This window comes from Macaca mulatta, chromosome 20 (assembly GCF_049350105.2).
Source record: "Macaca mulatta isolate MMU2019108-1 chromosome 20, T2T-MMU8v2.0, whole genome shotgun sequence".
NCBI lineage: Eukaryota > Metazoa > Chordata > Mammalia > Primates > Cercopithecidae > Macaca > Macaca mulatta.
In genome coordinates this window covers 8,482,316-8,502,413 of record NC_133425.1, presented here as the reverse complement: position 1 = coordinate 8,502,413, position 20,098 = coordinate 8,482,316, and the positions used below count along the sequence as shown (strand labels likewise).

Genomic DNA, 20,098 nt, shown 5'->3' with positions numbered 1-20,098 from the left:
AGTTCATGAGGAGCCTGATACATCCTTGAAGCCAGCCCTGCCTGTTCAGAATATTCCATGCTTCTGACTTGAGTAACTAGCTCAGGGATGTGCACAGGGTACCTTAGAGTTATCCCTGCGATGTTAGCTTTCATGATTGTAAAGGAGCTGCTCTTTTTCTGCTGGTCATGACAAAGTGACAGGATCTCAGTCCTGAGTTAAGGGTGAACATCTTGCCATTTGGGGAGAATAGGCCGTGAAATAAAGTGGACGCCAAGAAAAGCAGAGTCTACAGATTCAGCAAGGCCCATTCCTTACAGCATCGCCATTTGGTCACCTTGATTTAGCTATTCCTGACATCCATCTCGGAAACATGACATTCACATTTTTAAAAGTACAATATATTCTGCTTTTGGCTAATGTCAATTCTATTTGGATTTCTGTCGCAAGCCACTTAAAGATTTCGGGAGAACAAATCATCCATCGCCACCCCAGCTCAGTTATCTTTGAATGGAAGATTCCAATCTCATCATCTCACATGGCCCACTATATTAGTCTACTTTCATGATGCTGATAAAGACATACCTGAGACTGGGTAATTTATAAAGAAAAATAGATTTAATGGACTCTCAGTTCCACGTGGCTGGGGAGGCCTCACAATCACGGTGGAAGGTGAAAGGCACATATGACATGGTGGCAGACAAGAGAGAATGAGAAACAAGTGCAAAGGGAAAACTCTTTATAAAATCATCAGAACTCATGAAACTTATACACTACCACGAGGACAGTATGGGGAAAACAGCCCCCATGATTCGGCTATCTCCCACCAAGTCCCTTCCACAACACGTGGGAATTATGAGAACTACAAGTCAAGATGAGATTTGGGTGGGGACGCAGCCAAACCATATCACCCATGCAAAGGAGATCATGTGCACTTACAACTAGATTCATGCTTCCTGTCCTAGGGTGACTATGGATTTAAGATAATGATGATGACCATGATGATGATGATGATGATGATGATAAGCCCTTTTTGGAACACCTGATACTGGATACTACTCTTAGTGTTTTAAACACATCACTTAATTCCTGTAACAACTTAAGGAGAAGTATGTCACAAAAATGTCTTAGCATTGTGCCTGACGCACAGCTGAGGTTCAATAAAGTGAATTCTGCCATTCTTACCACCCTCCTCATCACTGTAACTAGAACAGTGCTTCTCTAATCCAAATTACATGAAATCACCGGGAAGTCGTGGTAAAGTGCACATTCTGACCCAGCAGGTGTGTCTGGAACATAAGAGTCCGCATTTCTCACCAGTTCCCAAGTGAGGCTGGTCTTTGGGCCACACTTTGAATAACGAGGACCTTGGACACTCACAGTCAGGAGAGCCATAAAATGACAACTCCAATTGATTGGTTTTAGAATATTCATTGCTCTCCCAAAATATCACTTACTTGGTCTTTCTACTTTATTTTACACAAAGAGACGTTTCCATTTGGAGACATGACCCCGCCCCCCCCCGCCCCCGCCACCAACCCATCCCACTACACGCCCAACTGAAAATCTAGAAGTTTAGAAATCCTGATGCTCGGACCTTCCCCCATACTAATTAAATGAGAGGCACTGAGGGCAGGTCCTGGGTAGCGGTATTTTTATAGCTCGATCATGTGCAACCAAGATTGAGAAGCACTGGGCTGGTGATGCTTGGCATGGGGCATTATAGGCCAAGGGTGATGGCAAGTTCCACTCATATGCATGGGCAGAATTCAAACGTCACTGGGATTTAAAACAGCTTTTTGTACAATTAGTAGATTGATACGAAAACTGCTACACTTTATTACTAACATTTAGAGAAACACCTTCCATAATTGTTGGCTTGTATGAAGACTAAACGAAGCCATTTTGTAACTGCAGTGTTAGCATCATGAACCTCTTCCCATTATAGTATTGCACTGAGTGAGTTCCTCAACTGAGACTTTTTTTAGAAAAAGGAAGAATCAGGATAGAAAATCTAGATCCTGAAAGACCTAGCACAACAAGCCTAAGCAACCTCCGATGCATCTCAATGGTCATGAACACAACATATGCATAAATAATATGTACTTTACTTATATACTTATAATTCACATTACAGCACTGAAGCCATACATGGAATAATGAGGTGTGCCTATCCTGATATGTGTCCACTTTCAACTTGGTACAATTAAACTGTAAGGTATGCTCAACAACCAGCCATAAGAGATTTATGGTTTTTAATAAATGGCTATTTCTACAACAACAACAACAAAAATGCTGTTTTGGTTTAGGAAGTGTTCCCATTTCTACCAGACAGAAACAAAATCAAAAGCAAAACTTTGCCAGGAATCCACCTGCCTTGCTCATTTCTTTGTAGATACTGCATTTTTTGCAACACTGATGGCACATAGTGGGGAATTTAATTCAACATTTCTTTAGTTCTGAAACATATGACACTGAAATAAATAGCATAATGCTTGAAAGCATTAAGAGGCAGTTAAGCTGAGCTGGATGCGAGTTGGAGCTCCTGCACAATTACTGGCTGTGTGAATGCCCCTGAAAATTTGGAGTTCTGATAACTAACTTCCACAGGTAAAGCACTTAAGCATAATCTATCATATTGTATCATTCACATTACCAATGCAAATTTGTCATGATCGAATGGAATACACATTTTGATTTGGTTTATCTTTTCACATCTATCCATGTAGCCCACCAAAGAGACTTACCAAACTCTGAAGCCTTTTCTACCACTGATTGTCAAATTCTATCCTCATGGAAAAATCATTTACATGCTCTGAGAATCAAGAGACACCCAGGGTTTCACCTGGACCTGTGCAGACTCCCCTATTCTTACCCTTTCATGCTTCTGATCGCGAACTTGAGTTCTTAGGCTGATGCTGCCACGAGCAATAACTTTTGTTGTCCTGGCTGGTCAACCCTTCACTTCAGCCCTTCTACCCTAGTAGATGTGGTGACCTGCCTTTATTCACCTCAGTTCCTAGTCTCCCAGGCTGCTGCTGACAGCTAAATGAGAATCACATTTGCAATCAGGCTTAATTATATAACAGGTGGCCAGACTGAAGAGAAGCCACATTGGTCTAACCATGCAACAGAGATGTTTATGCTGGACAACACAGAACTCTCAAAGGAAAAAAAAAATCACTGCAAATGAGAGGACTGGTTAAGCAAAATGTAGTGAGTGAACTTCTTGGACAAAAACACACTCCCGAGTAAACCACAAACCAATGCCTATAAATGGAACACTATAGTCTTTCATGGTGAGTACCCAGAAGCATGCCTGATAGTTGTGAAATGATACTGGTTCCTGCTCACCACTTTGATAGTGATTGCTGCAGAATACACATGTGTGTCAGGCATTGGGTTATACCTGTGACATCATTTCATGTAATCTGCATGAGAACCCTATGAGGAACAAAGATGTAAGGTGGCTAACAAACTTGTAAATGCACACAGATCATAAGCAGCAGAGGGGAGATTTGAACCCAGGCAGGAACAATAGCCAGTGCCCACATGCATACCCGATTGTTGCTTCGCCGCCTCCTCTGGGCCCTGTTATCAAGAGAGCTTTAACATGCATTCGGTTGTCACTTCCTTGCATTGCCAACTTTTCAAGGGGGACAATTCATTTTGACAGAGCTCTGGGCTGCCACATGCCCTAACAGTTCAGTAAGAATGACTGAGAAAACTCTAGTTGCTGAGGAATGTATTCATAATTGGAACTGACATAGAAACTACCTACATAGCTAACATGAGACTTTGCACATTAGGTCTGTTTTGCCTGTCTCGTGTAGTATTATATCTTAAGCTTCTGAGACTCATTGCCCTCATGTAAAATAAACAAGAGCAAAGAAGAATGCAAGGCCCTTTGTGAACCACCTGCCCTCTGGTGTGGTCGTGTCTATGGCACTGTCTTACTTCAAGCTGGGCTTTTGAAACAAGGAATCTTTTTTTAGCTGAAATCCTCACCACCGCCTTTTATAATATCAGCTGGAAGGAGTGACACACAGTATTCAAAACTTAGCTTCGTGCCTTCATGGAAAAATTTTAAGTGACTGACAGGCTGGCTAATAATGGTAAAAATAAAATGCCGCCTCTCTCCTGTTCCATCACAGAAGCAGACCAAGACTTAGAAGCCTCTTCTGCATTTCATCATTTTCTACCCATTTTGTAGTTGGACATGAAGAGATGTCAGGTCTTGTGGATTTATGAAGATAAATCAGGAACTCCTCCAAGGAGAGAAATCAACGTTTCAGGGCTCTGTATGTGCTTTCTTAGATCTCACTTGTAAGGGATAAGACCATTCCGGTAGAATAACAAACTTTGATGGCCATGGAATAACCACACTGAAATTCTGACGTACTTTTTAAAAGCGTATATGTGGAGCAGAGGATAATGTACAAATAAACAAGTCAAGGGCGGGTGCAGTGGCTCATGCCTGTAATCCCTGCACTTTGGGAGGCTGAGGTTGGCGGATCACCTGAGGTCAGGAGTTCAAGACTAGCCTGGCCAACATGGTGAAACCCCGTCTCTACTAAAAATACAAAAATTAGCTGGGTGTGATGGCACACAACTGTAATCCCAGCTACTCTGAAGGCTGAGGCAGGAGAATCACCTGAAACTGGGAGGCGGCGGTTGTAGTGAGCCAACATTGGGCCACTGCACTCCATCCTGAGCGACAGAGCAAAACTCTGTCTCAAAAATAAAATAAAATAAAAAATAAAAGAATAAACAAGTCAACAGTTAATATTTCTCTTTTATAATCTGGTCACATCACCTTCTGAGACCCTCCCTGTGGCTATGAAGCCCTTATTCTAACACTTTACAAACTATTTTTGAACACTTACAATGCACAAGGCAGCTGTTTTAATTCACACTCTCTAAAAGACACAGGGAGATATTATAGAGACGTTCAAGTATAAGCCACCATATAAAACGCAGCAAATCAAATCAAAATTTGGTCACATCAACCTGGCTTCATTTTAAGGAAGAGAGTGAACACACCTCTACTAGTTAGACAGCACACCTGACAGACTAAGTTCTTCATTGCCGGAGTTGGAAAACAATGACTTGTCTTACCTGGACAGGCATCCCTTTCTCATCAGTCTTTGAAATGCAAATGCATTTAGATTTCCTAAGAACCCATTCCATACAGCAGTCCCAGAAGTATCCTGAGTCTTAACAAGCAGAAAGCAGGATGGGCTGTTAAGGGTGGATAGACAACAAGAGAATCCCATGGGAATACCAAGATGCCCATTTAAAATGCTGATTGTAAGGCCACCCCTGATAGATCAGATGTGGGCCTGGAAATCCCACACTCAGCCAGGATCCAAGATGATCCTGCGGCAAGTTCGCAGATCACAATCAGAAAAATACTGCTACCTCCCATGTACAAAAAAGACAATTCAAAAATCCAGGTAACAAGTCCTCAACCAGAAGGAAGATACAGCAATGACACCTGCACGATAGAAAATAGTGTAGTTTCCAAGAGTCACATCTGACATCAGGGTCACATCCAAGGTGGGCACATAAGGCAGAAATCACACATAATCAAATCTCAGCAACTTGCTTAGGGACGTCGCATGTTGGTGCCAACACACTGTCTCTGAAAAGTTTCCTGTGAACAGTTTTCTCTCTATCATTGTCATGCATTACACCTTCTTTGACCAACAACAGATTAAATAGTTGTCCTATACTTGGGGCCATGTTGCATGAATGACACCCAATTTAGAAATGGAATCTCACTCAGCATGATGAAACGTCAGAGCCAGGAGAAATGGGCAGGACCAGATACCCATTGACGGGTACCATGTTGAATTATCCTTCTCTCACTTGCTTCAGAGCGTGCTCTCTGCTAATGCCAAGAATTTTCCTCCTGCGCTTTTGTTGTGATGGTTGTCGGGAGTCGGGAGGGGAGAGGGATGCTAGGACAATTGTTGAATACGTTGAATTGTGTTTGGTCTAATACACACAGTCGATCTCTCTAAGGTCATTTTAGACACCTTTAATTTTAAAATGAAGGCTTAATAGAACCAGATATACCCCATTAACAAAAACCAACTGAACTCAGATTCAATGGGTTTGAATTCAGAAAATTTCCAAAATAGCTACTAAACCCTACAGACCATTCTATTTTTTGATCCAACAGATTTCTCTTTGGTTAGAAAACTTCTTAAGATAAATGCACTCACTCTTTCAGAAACAATGGGAAATCCTTTGGTGGAAGGTCATGCTTTAATCTCACAAACATCGAGAACAATCATTAAATTATCCACCTGGCTTTCTAAAAGGAATGGATTCATTCCAATACCATTCTTAAAGATTCCCTGTTTCCTGTTTCCACGGTGTACTCAGAGCAGGGATCTATATGGCAGAGGAGCCAGCTTTACTCTGAGCGTGACAAAAACAATCCCATCAAGTGTGAAAAATCCACCACACTGGTTCTTTCTAGAAGAGCTATGCCTTATATTTTCTGGGCACTACAAGATACCCAGCCTATCGTATTTGTTTCCTGTTGCACATTACACCCTTAAACACACCTAACAGTAGCTTTCAGGGAAAGATGCGCTTATAAATGAACATGGTTGGAGCAGCCGACGGTTCTCTTTCCCCCCAAACTTTTAACTATGCTCATCAATTACTCTTAACGGTGCAAAGAGTTGGCAGTGTTTACCCAACACTCCTTTCTGAGTTATTCAGCTCGATCTTGCGGCTCATTAAAAGCATCTCTATTTATTTGCTGTGTGTTACAGTCCTTAACTTTGGCACAATACGCCAGAAGAAAGCCCATTTTACTTTTCCCTGTGGTGTTAATTGGTAGAGCATGCTGCCTGCCTCTTCATTAATTATGTCAATGTGTATGAAACTTCCATTTTCATGGGGGTGAATTAACAAGGCTTCTCCGAGCAGGGCTGACACAAAGCCAGCTCGGCTGCCTGCAACGACGGGGATAATGAAGACTGCTGGTGGCCAACGCCACATTCATTTACAAAGGCGTGCTTTGTCTGGCCCCGAGCCCTTCTCACCTCTTCTTCTCTTGTGACCACCAGCATGTAACAGGCAGTTTTGTGGAACCAGCAATATCAGCTCTACTAGGGACAGACCATATGCCTACCAAAACCCAAGAGAGAAGACTGTGCTGAACATGCTAACTGCATGCGATGCATGGAGGCTGGAGAGGTGAGTCAGGTGCAAGCCCACCAAAATGTAGCAGCAACTTCTGATACTTTTAGACAGGTTCCTGATTGCATCATGCAGTAGAAGAGAAAAAAATAAAAGGCAATCTCTGCTGAAAAATACTTTAAAAAAAAATCACTTTAAGATGACTTGCCAAAGTCTCACAGCCAATTAGGAACAAAAGGAAACACACACACACACACACACACACACACACACACACACACACACACAGCATAACCCCACAACCCTTAAGTCAAATCATGCCTTCTGGTTAACAAAATAACTCAAAAAAACTTTTTACCGCTTTCTCAGCTCAATTACTGTGAATGTTGGTAAAAGAGTGACACCTAGTTACTGTTTTGCTATTTTCTCTCTCAACTATGCCTCCTCCTGTATGAGCTCTCGGACTAAGATCGAATATGAATTTAAATCTCTCATCCTCTTTCACCATCTCTATCTTCACCTCTTTCCACTTCTAACTCTCACAGGACGCATATTGAAGAAGGTGAAAACCAGAAAACAATACACTGATGATGGCTTAGAGTGTTATAGCAATTTTCAAATTACTACCACCGTCTACATCTTTGAGAGGTAGAGAACAGTGATTTTCAGATGATTTGGCCAAATTAATGAAGGAAAAGAAGATACAAGGTTTAAGCTCACCCCCCACCCAGGCAAAGGATTATAGAACTACAGTCAGCAACGTGGGATGATTCAGCCTGACTTCTACAGAGGAAGCTCTACTCAGGGGCACACACACACACACGCACATGCACGCACACATGCACGCACACACACATGCATGCACATGCACACACATGCACACACACGTACATGCATGCACACATGTACACACACACACGCATACGCATGCATGCACACATGTACACACACGCACACACATACACATGCACATGCATGCATGCACACATGTACACACACACATACACATGCACACGCATGCATGCACACATGTACACACACATGCACACACATACACATGCACACACATGCATGGAAGCACACACGCATGGACACACACATAAGCACACACACACATGCACACACATGCACATGGACACACATGCACACATGTGCACACACACCCACACACCCACACACACGCACACACGCAGTGAGTAGTGACAATGCTGTAAGCCTCTCAGATGAGCTCCCTAGTATCTATGTTCTTTCTGATGTGTCCTTGCACTCTTTACTGCTGTAAATCTTTTTCTCAGAATAAATTGAATGGTGACTCTTCACCAAAAAAATCCTTCCCCCCATGATTAAAAACAAGTAAACAATGACATTTTTTTTTTCCTTTTCAAGCCAAGTAATTGATTATACTCTCAGAACCAGCCCTCTCATGACCCTTTCTCATGCCTTTTTTGAGGGATAAGATAAAGAGTGATGGACAAGGGGCTGGAAGTCAAGAAGTCAAAGGACAACAGACTTCCGAACACCGTGAACAAAACTTCCAAATATTCACTGGTTGGTTTTGCTCAGAAATCCTGCTGTAGTTTTCCTGACTGGATGTGGTGGCTCACGCCTGTAATCCCAGCACTTTGAGAGGCCAAGGCAGGCACATCACCTGAGTTCAGGAGTTTGAGACTAGCCTGGCCAACTTGGCGAAACTCTACTTAAAAAAAAGAAAGAGAAAAGAAAAAATAAAAGAAAATTAGCCAGGTGTCGTGGCCTGCCCCTGTAGTTGCAGCTACTCAGGAGGCTGTGGCAGGAGAATCTCTTGAACCTGGGAGGTGGTGGGTACAGTGGGCCTAGATTGTGCCACTGCATTCCAGCCTGGGTGACAGAGCAAGACTGTCGAGAAGGAAAGGAAAGGAGATGATAGGGGAGGAGAGGGGAGGGAAGAGGAGAGGAGAGGAGGGGAGGGAAGAGGAAAGGAGGGGAGGGAAGAAGAGGGGAGGGGAGGGAAGAAGAGGGGAGGGGAAGGAAGGGGAGGGGGAAGGAGAGAAAGAATGAGAAAGAGAGAGAGACAAAGAAAGAGAAAGAGGAAAGAAAGAAAAGAGAAAGAAAGAAAAGAAAGAAAGAAAAGAAAAGAAAAGAAAAGAAAAGAAAGAAAGAAAGAAAGAAAGAAAGAAAGAAGAAAGAAAGGTCCTGCTGTACTTTTACCACTTACAATTACCAATGTGCCCTGGGTGCATTCCTGAATTTTCCAACTTTGTTTCCTTAGGCATAAGATGGGAAAGTAATGATTACGACACAGGATGATTGAAAAGAATGAATAAATGACTAGAACTTGGTAAAAATTAAATACTTAGTTATGAATAAACAGTAACTACCAGCAACTGCTACCCTAAGAATTTTTATGTAATGAAAAGAGGAATTATAACAATAGCTCAGGTTTCTGGAGTGCTAACTACATTCTAGGTCCTGTGCTACACTCATTGTTTGTGGGTTTTTTTTTTTTTTTTTTTTTTTTTAAGTCTTGCTCTGTTGCCCAGGCTGGAGTACAGTGTCACGATCTGGGCTCACTGCAACCTCCACCTCCCAGGTTCAAGCAATTCTGTGCTACACTCTTTACTCCGATCACTATATTTAATTTTTACAATAACCCATGAGGTAGATGCTATTCAAAAATTTTTAGAGACAAGGTCTCACTCTGAGTCCCAGGCTGGTCTAGAACTACTCAGTCTCAAGCAATCCTCCTGCCTCAACCTCCCAAAGTGCTGGGATTACGGGCATGAGCCACTGCGCCCAGCCCAGGGTAGATGCTATGATTATTACCATTTTACAGAAGAAGAAACGGTGGCTTAGACAAGTCAAAAGACTGGCTGGATTTCTGCTCACGGTCAATGAGGGAACCTGGACTTTCTGCTGTTCTTAACTAATACGCAGATAGTGGCATGATTCACAATAGCCAATAAGTGGTAACAACCCCATTGTCTACCAACCAGTAAACAGGTAAATACAACATGGTACATCCACACAACAGTATGTCATCTGGCAACACGTCTAGAACATGGATGAGCCCCATAAATGTTATGCTAAGTGAAAGAAGCCAAACACAAAAGAACAAATACTGTGTGATCCCAGTGATATAAAATATCCAGAATAGGCCAATTCTTAGAGACAGAAAATAGATTAGTGGTGGCCTAGCATTGGGGAACTGGGGGAAGAAATGCTGATCTGTCCAAGGATCTTTTGGGGGTAATAAAAATGTTGTAAATGTAAAATATGGTCATGGCTGTACAACTCAGCAAATGTACTTAGAAAACATCGAACTGCACACTTAAAATGGGTGAATTTTTCACTGTGTAAATCGTATCTCATAAAGCTCTTTAAAGAATAAACAGAATTCCATGGTGTATACATGCCACATTTTCTGTATCCAGTCTATCATTGATAGGCATTTGGGTTCGTTCCAAATCTTTGCTATTGTAAATAGTGCTACCATAAATATATGTGTGCAGGTGTCTTTATGGTAGAATGATTTATAATCCTTTGAGTACATACCCAGTAATGGGATGGCTGGGTCAAATAGTATTTCCGGTTCTAGATCCTTGAGGAATTGCCATACTTTCTTCCACAATGATTGAACGAATTTACACTTGGGGACACGGATGAAGTTGCAAAACATCATCCTCAGCCAACTAACACAGAAACAGAAAACCAAACACTGCATGTTCTCACTCCTAAGTGGGAGCTGAACAATGAGAACACACGGACACAGGGAGGGGAACATCGGACACAGGGAGGGGAACATCACACACCGGGGCCTGTTGGGGGATGGGGGCAAGGAGAGGGACAGCATTAGGACAAATACCTAATGCATGCGGGGGCTTAAAACCTAGATGACGGGTTGACAGGTGCAGCAAACCATCATGGCACATGTACACCTATGAAACAAACCTGCACATTCAGTACATGTATCCGAAAATTTAAAGTAAAATAAAATAAAAAGGATAAACAAAAGTCTTCTCACTGTAAGATGAGATACCCAGACCATCCCATTTTTAATCTCATATATGCAGACATTAAATGTGAGGAACATGTGTCTCCTTCATTTTGCAGGGGTGGGATTGAGAGAGTGAAGGAAACTATGGAGAGAAATTAGGTTGGAGAGCAAACAGAAAGATCGCGCAATATATGGTAGCCTGTGTGAAGGGTTCTGGGTTTTATGTGCAGGGCTCAGAGAAGCCACAGAAGAGTTTTAAGTAGCTCGCAGACATGATCAGCTTTGTACTAAAAGTTATTACTCTGGCTGCAGACAAGATGGGAGCACAGCTAGGGGCTGACCAAGCAGAAACCACAGCAGTTTCCTGTCTGAGAGACGGATGAGGTTTAGACCAGAGAGATGATGGAGATGGAGGCAGTGGATGGATCAGAGAGGCATGGCAAGACATGGTGATTTACTGGGTAGGAAGGGAGCAGTCTGCCCATCAGAGAGGAATTAAGGAGGACAAAGAAGTGTTTAGCTTGAGCAACCCGGTCATGCCATCTGCTAAAATAGGGATCTGTAGGGAAACATATTTGCTGGGTAAGATCATTGTGTCATCATAAAGATCATCCTCCTCCCATATGCATAAGAAATTCTATTTCAGAAGTCTTTTGAGAGAAAAACAATTCACAGAAAATTATAGAGGAGACATATCCTGGGCTAAATGAAAGGTCTACTTTGGCTTCATTAGAAAGATAATAATTCCTTGTTTGAGATAAATGGTCAGAGAACAAGAAAATAAGGTAGCAGGGGAAAGAAGTGGAAACATATTTTTCCCCCATGGCAAGCTCAGAAGCTTCCAGAAAGGAGCAGTTTCTAGGCAAAGGAGAGAGGTCAAATTCCTTCCCATTTGCTCCATCAGGACAGTGGTAATTAATTCTGAGCTCTGCTGTGCAAATGGAATATTTTACTTTCTTAACAATGCACCACTTCAGAGTTCCTGCATGCCCTCTGGCTGTCTTTGAGTCCTTATCCCTATTTCTGGGCAGGACTTTTTCAACCCTCATCCATCAGAGAAGTCTATTAAGAAGAACCGGCTTTGGCATTAAGTAGACTTGAGTTGGTCTGTGGCTCTATCCGTTATTCGTGATGACATATCAAGCATGTTCCCTGGCCTTCTGGAACCTCGGTCCCTTGTATATAAAACGGGACAATACCAGGGCTGTTAGGATGATTAAATGAGATAGCTCATCTCAAGATCCACTTCAGTTCCAGGAACATGGTAGGCTCCCATCATCCTGCAAGGGAATGATTTCCCACCTTGTTTGTGTGGGGTATTTCTTTGGCATTAGGGGATCCCTTTGAGAATTAGGAAAAGCCATGCCCCACATCTTTACTCAATACTCATGCATGAAAACTTGGAACAGACCTATTAAAGTCTGATTCATGGGTCACATTTTGTGAATCTTTAATGTCAGGCAACGGGTCTCAACTCTGGCTGCCTATTACATTGGGAACTTAAAGAAATACTGATCATTGAGCCCCATATTCCTAAAATTATCTTTAATTGGTTTGGGCCTGGATCCATGCAACCTGATTTTTTAAGGCAACCTCAGAGAATCTGTTGCAGCCAGAATGGGGAACCATTGATAAAGGGGGAAAAACTGATGCCTCATTTTTTTTTCCTGCCCCAGATATAGTTCTGTGTATTCTGCATTTCCCCTGATTCTGACGGTGTTTTGAGATGGTTAGGGAGTTCGGGCTCCAGGGTCTGGATAACCTATGTCCCTCCATTCTCAACCACTATTAGCAGTAAAGTCTTGGCAAGCTATTCTAATCTCTGGCTCTCATTTACTTCTGCTCATTTATAAAAGCAAGGGTAGGCACAATCATATTTACAAGATCACTGGAAGGATCAAGTCAAGTGTTCCGTATAGTTCTTCTCAAAATATGAGTGGCAGGGCAAGAACTTGATACTAGGTTACATGTAACCACTATTGCCTTCATTATCATTAACACCAGCACCATCATCAGCATTGTAGCGTAAGTTATTCTTTTTTATTTTTTAATTTTACTTTAAGTTTTGGGATACATGTGCAGAACGTGCAGGTTTGTTACATAGGTATACATGTGTCATGGTGGTTTGCTGCACCTATCAACCCGTCATCTAGGTTTTAAGGCTTACATGCATGAGGTATTTGTCCTAATGTAGCATAAGTTATTCTTAATAACCACACTCCTCAAATATCAAAGCTATTTTCTCATTTATTTTCTAAAGCAACTGGTGAGAATGCTCTTATACTACTCAGCCTTCAAGGGACGTGAGACTACTCTGCTTGGAAAATTGTCCATGCCCAGGACTGATCCCATTATTCTAGTGGTGCTGAGAAACCCTGCTCTAGGGTGTACCTGATTTTGTAATTCCTAACACTCTAAAGCAGCATCTGCATAGATACAAGTATGCCCATTCATTTAAAATAGTGGGAAAGAGAGGTTGCGAATAAAATAGGTGTTCCTCAGTCTCAGGCGCTAGGGTCAATGCGGCTACAACCAAATGAATAATTTCCTGAGGGTAGGGAACCATCCCAATATTGGGAAAGCAGAGGCAAAGGGAATGTACACAAAGGCAGCTGCTGTGATGGCAAAATTTAGCAGCTTATGCTTCTCTCATTCCCTGGTTTCTCTCCCTTGACCCTAAAAAACATATGTCGCTCAAACAGTCTGCCCCAAGCGGCCCTCCCACATCTGCCACTCATGCCAATGAATCCAATCCGCCTTCCTTCCGTGTATCATTCTCTTTTGACCGCTGATCATCCACTAATCATCACTCCAGTGACTTGTCAGGAACCTTCTTGGCCCCACTTTTCTAGAAACCGTGACTCAGCCAGGCAAGGCAGGTTATTTGGGGTGGCGTGATGGGGGTGAGAAGGGGTGGGTAGAAGGGAGGAGGGGTGAGAGGAAAAGGCAATTTACGGCGCCTGTGGGTAGCTGGCTTCCCCCGACCAGCACATTTCTAAATTTATTTTGCTTGCATTTATATTAGGAAACACGGCAACCACCTCGTGCTAAGGGCGGGGGATGAACCAGAGGAAGATGTGAAAGCTCATAGCAACCTAGAGACAGGGGACTTGTATCCCCCAAGTCTTCCTAGTTCAGGCTAATGCCCACCTGGCACGAGAGCTGAAAAGGAAACCCACCCATTACCCCAGGGCAGCAATCAGTGTAACTTAGATTCTTGTCCATTTTCTCCTGGAAATGAAATAAATTACCCTCGCTTATTAGGTGTGGCTCTAGATTTCAACGACTCTTTCTCTCTCTTTTAAGACTCAAGGCCTTTTTTGTTTGTTTGCTTTACGTGAAAGATACTTCTTGGAGTTGTTAATTCCCTGTATTTATTAGCGAGAGAGTCCTAGAGCCCAGAATTTCTGTCTCTATGACAGCTACCAGCCCACTGGCTAAAAGCTGAGATTTAGAGACCAGAGTCCTATTTTTTTATTGTTGTTTTGAGGTGAAGTCTTACCCTGTCGCCCAGGCTGGAGTGCAGTGGTGCAGTCTCAGCTCACTGCAAGCTCCACCTCCTGGATTCAGGCCATTCTCCTGCCTCAGCCTCTCAAGTAGCTGGGACTACAGGCGCCCGCCACCACGCCTAGCTGATTGTTTTGTATTTTTAGTAGAGACGGGGTTTCACTGTGTTAGCCAGGATGGTCTCGATCTCCTGACCTCATGATCAACCCACCTCGGCCTCCCAAAGTGCTGGGATTACAGGCATGAGCCACTGCGCCCAGCCCAGAGTCCTATTTTTTTTAAGTGTATATATCTAAGGTATACAATGTAATACTTTGACATACTTATCTTGACATCCACATACAGAGTGATTACTGTAGTCAAGCAATTTAACACACTCATCATCTCACAAAGTTACAGTTTCCTTCCTTCCCTCCTATTTTTATATTTTTAAAATATTTTTTATTTTTCTTTTATAGTGAGAGTACCTAGAATCTATCCTTTTGGCAAATTACCAGCATTCAATACATTATTATTATTTGTAGTCATCATACTGTACATTGGATCTCTAGAACTGCTCACACATAGACGTAATTTTCAGCCAGGTGTGACCTTGGACATGTCATTTAACCTCCCTGAACCCCCTTATTAATACTATGAGAATAACTGGAGCAACAATGTTGTAAATTAGAAAACACATGTAAGAAGTTTAACAGCATGCCTGACACCTACTAAGAGTAAAATAAAGAGTAGCAGTTGTCGTCATCATCAACATTATCATCACTATGAGGGTCAGTCTTAGGTGTCAACCTCATTAGACTACAGTATCTATTTATTCCATAAAATGTTAATTGAGGTATTGCTGTGAAGGTATTTTATGGATATGAATGACACCTATCATTGATTGTCTTTAAGTAAAGCAGACTATCCTAAGAAACCTTGGTGGGCATAATGCAATTGGCAAAAGGCCTTAGGAGCAGAACTGTGGTCCTTCCTTGAGGACCACAGTGGTCCACGGTGTCAGCTCCTGCCCAAGAGTTGCCAACATGCTCTTCCGGGTGGCCTGGCCCGTGGATTTCTGAATTGCTTAGACAGCCTCAGAATCATATAAGTTATCCCTTGCAACAAATCTCTTAACATACAGAAATATCCTATTGCTTGTGTTTCTTGTGTGGGATCTTGACTGATAAAATCACTGTCGTCATCATCATCACTCATATTGAGTACATGCATTTGCAGGGCAGGTAGGTAAGCACCACATACACCGCGAAGATGCACTTCATTGGATTTTTTTCCTTTGGGGAATCTGCACAGAGATGTGCTCTCTCTGGTTTTCATTGGAGAATGATCCTTTTTAGAGGCAAGGCAGTTTAGTAAGCACAGGTGGATCAATGGGGCTTAAAAGTTTTCATTTTGCTTGCCTTCCATCAACTCTATGGTGCATGATGGAACCCCTGCACTAGTGGTCAGGCATTTTCATGACTCTGAGAGCGTGTATGCTACTTCAGTTTTCCTGGAGAGGTTCTTGTCTCATTCATCTATTGCTTCATCCATTCATTCAACATTTGGCTGAACACAACAGAACTCCCCTGGGCAATGATGACTCAGACAAGACTCCTGCCCCTACAAAGGTTACACTCAGTGAAGGCAGGCAGACAGGGAACCAGCAAACCAAATATAGACTAAAAAATTTTTTTAAATGTGACTTAAGTGCTCAAAAAGGAATAAATATAATAGAGTGGTTACAACGGGTAAGAGGAGCCATTATAGATGAGAAGGTGAGGGTTGGCCTCTTCAAGGAGGTAATGTTTGCACTGAGAGCAGAAGGAAGGGCAAGAGCCAGTCATGTAATAAGCTGGGAGGAGCCAACGGTAAGTGCAAAGGCCTTGAGGTTATTATCCAAATGACAGCAGGGACTTTAAAAAAGGTAATTAAGTTAAAATGAGGTCACTAGGGTGGGCTCTAATCCAATATAACTGGTGTCCCTATGAGAAAAGGAGATTTTGTTATTATTTATTTATTTGAAACAGAGTTTCACTCTTGTCACCTAAGCTGGAGTGCAATGGCACGATCTCAGCTCACTGCAACTTCCGCCTCTTGAACTCAAGAGATTCTCCTGCCTCAGCCTCCCAAGTGACTGACATTACATGCATGTGCTGCCACACCGTGCAATTTTTTTTTTTTTTTTTGTATTTTTGGTAGAGACAGAGTTTCACCATGTTGGCCAGGCTGGTCTTGAACTCCTGACCTCAGGTGATCTGACTGCCTCGGCCTCCCAAAGTGCTGGGATTATGGGCATGAGCCACCGTGCCCAGCCGAAAAGGAGATTTTGGACACAGACATGCATAGAGGGAAGATGAAGTGAAGAGTAGATGGATCCCTCATGAATAGATTAATGCCCTCCAGGAAGGGAATAGAGGGTGAGTGAATTCTTGCTCTCTCAGTGCTTCGGAGAACTGGTGGGCTTTTTGTCTCTTTGTTTGCTTACAGACACAGAATCTCACTCTCCACCCAGGCTGGATTGCAAGTGCTGCAATCACAGCTCACTGTCGCTTCAAATACCTGAGCTCAAATAATCTTCCTGCTTCAGCCACTCAATTAGTTGGGACTACAGGTATGTGCCACCACGCCCAGCTAATCTTTTTAAATTTTTTCTAGTGATAGGGTCTTGCTATGTCACCCAGGCTGGTCTCAAACTCTTGGCCTCAAGCAATCCTCCCACCTCCGCCTCCCAAATTGCTGGGGTTACAGGTGTGAGCCACTGCACCTAGCAGAGAACACGTTGTGAAAAAGAGCCTGGCTCCTCCCCACTCTCTCTTGCTTCCCCTCCCACTATGTAATCTCTGCACATACCAGCTCCCTTTGTCTTTCTGCCATGAGTGGAAGCAGCACGAAGTCCTCACCAGAAGCAGATGCTGGTACCTGCTTCTTATACAGCCTGCAGAACCATAAGCCAAAAAAAAAAGCATCTTTTCTTTATAAATTCCCCAGCATTAGGTATTCCTTTACTGAAACACAAATGAACTAAGACAAACTCTGTCTCCAAATACAATCACACTGTGAGGCAAAGGGAGCTAGGACTTCAACACAGGAATTGGTGGAGGGACAATGTGGCCGATGATAGATGGTGAGATAATTGGCTACAGTTTCATACCTTAGCCCAGGTAAGATACCTACCTCCAAAAGCCAAACTCCAGGGATACATAAACAGCCATCTCCAGTTTTTCCTGTAACCACCCAAGTTGTTCTTGCGTCTCTGTTGCAGGATTGATGTTGCCTAAAGTCCTAGTTTTCCAGGGAAGATACCATGCACTGGTTTCAGTGAGTGACGGAAAAAAAGAAACCCCACTTACAGGAGGCCCAAAATAAAGGTAACTGAGGAGGTTCCTTAGGACTAAGACTGAGAGGAAGGAGAGGATGAGCTCTGTGGAGTTCAACTCTCACTGCCACAATTTATCTTCTCCTTAGCTCTCTCTCCTGAATAAAGGTAAGCTATTCTCTGGTGATAGATGGTGACCTGCTCCTTCTATTGCTGCAGATTCTAGGAGAAGCTACCTGAACTGGGTGCAACAGGCAAATTAACCCTGGTTGTGTTGGAGGCAACTGCCACAGAGAGAACCCGAGGTAGGTCCTCAATTGTTGCAGTCTTTTAAACAAAGATAAAACCTTTCTTCCCCTCCATCCTTCTTTAGGTTGCAGAGACAGTTCTCAGCAAGCAGCACTGTTTTGCTGTCATACTTTCCATTTCATTATTTTTTTTGTAGCAAGATCAGTCATTAATCCAATCACGTCTTCATTCCATCAATATTCACTGGATCATCTATTATGTAACACGCACTGTGTTAGGGGCCAGTCCAGAGGTTGTACTGGATGTGGCTTTAATAAAGTGTATGTTTTGGCTATTTTGTGCTGTTGAGTTCCTCTCTCTACCATTCATGTGAACCTAATGGAGAGAGAAATGAAGATTCTTGGAAGGGACCGTGGAGAAATAAGAAGAATCATGTTCCGTCTGGTCAGAAACATGCATGGCTGATCAACCTGAAGCTAGCAGAATGAAGGGCTGGAGTGTGACCAGAGGAACTCCCATAAAGACCGGCCAGTGATGCCATATACATAAAAATGAGCAGCTACAGAAGAGACAAAGGTAATGAAGATGCTATAAAAGAAAATACAGCATACACCTCTTGCTGATCAGCTAAGAAATGCCACGAAGATGGATGGGGTTACTTGAAGCCTCAGTTACCAACTGTACAAAAGCACCTACACATCTGTAGGGCATTTCCATAAAGCCCTTGAAGTTGCCAGGATGAAGCATGGGATTGCACTGAGCTGCAAGGGGCTAAATTGGCTGCAAAAGGCCATGAAGCTCTGTGCACTGTAAGTGGGACTAACACAGAGAACAGAAACAGACCATGCTGTAGGAAGCAAAAAACTACGGTTTCAAGTTAAGATGGTTTCTCCTGCCTCTCCATTTTTTTTTTCTGATAAGAAGAGGATTGATTGTTTATAAATCCCAACTTAAAATGCCCCTTTCACTCTCCCCTGTTGCATATTTCTTCTTGGCCAGGACTGGGAATTCAGTTACGAGAAATCTCACAGTAAATGTCGTGGGCATCTGTTTGTCACTTCGTAAATCCTCACTCTGTGCCTGTCAGGACTCCAGGATCACCTTTTAAAGCTAATCTAGCTAAGGGATAAGACAGCATTCTTAGCACTTCAACTTGAGTACAATATGACTGGCAATAAAATCAGCCTTAACCCATATGACTGGCAGAGGGTATGGTACTGCAGGCAACTCATTTTTGAGAGCTTGCAAATATCTTTCTTAAATATATATATATATGTGTGTGTGTGTGTGTGTGTGTGTGTGTATGCATACACACATCACTTATATTTACTTTAGTAAGGAAATAACATGAATACATACATATTTCAGTAAGTAAATATCCTAATTACTAAAAATGCATGTAGTATATTTACAAGGGATATATTAAGCTTACTTGGCAATGCAAAGTCAAACCAACTGCATGGTACACAACCTGAAAACTTTTACCTACTTCCCATTATTAACTGAGATTCTTGCCACACAAACACAAAAGACTAAGACATTAAATCCACTTTACCTACTGGGTCTCCCTAGAAAGGTCATTAGTCTGTTTCTACTGATTTACTCTGATAATAAATATTACTCTGTGTAGAAGATTATGTTTCTACATTAGACAATCAGCTAAGCACTTCCCTAAACCTGCTAAACATTTTATTGAGCTCCTAATGTTGGTTTAACTAAAACGAAACATCCTACTCTCCTCTGGGTGGGCAAACCACACCTGTGTTAAGAACACAACATCGGCCATAGGTTCCTCGTGTTGTGGATCAAATCATATGAGAAAATCAGACCGTCCTCCTGTATTCCAGCATAAACACTGAGGGTTGGACCGCACTAATAGCTGCCTTCCTTTGGGTGCATAAGCAGAGCACAATTGGCTTCTCAGTAATTAC

The 20,098-nt window shown here is 42.6% G+C and overlaps 1 protein-coding gene and 1 long non-coding RNA gene across 32 annotated transcripts in view; one reads left to right on the top strand and one right to left on the bottom strand.

The window, feature by feature from the left end:
- Window positions 1-20,098, bottom strand: part of RBFOX1 (RNA binding fox-1 homolog 1) — a 2,485,711-nt gene that overhangs the window by 485,808 nt on the left and 1,979,805 nt on the right. The window lies entirely within an intron of this gene.
- Window positions 8,507-9,940, top strand: LOC144337904 (uncharacterized). The gene is made up of 2 exons (XR_013411545.1): window positions 8,507-8,954; window positions 9,778-9,940. It is a non-coding gene; the product is annotated as an uncharacterized LOC144337904 (long non-coding RNA).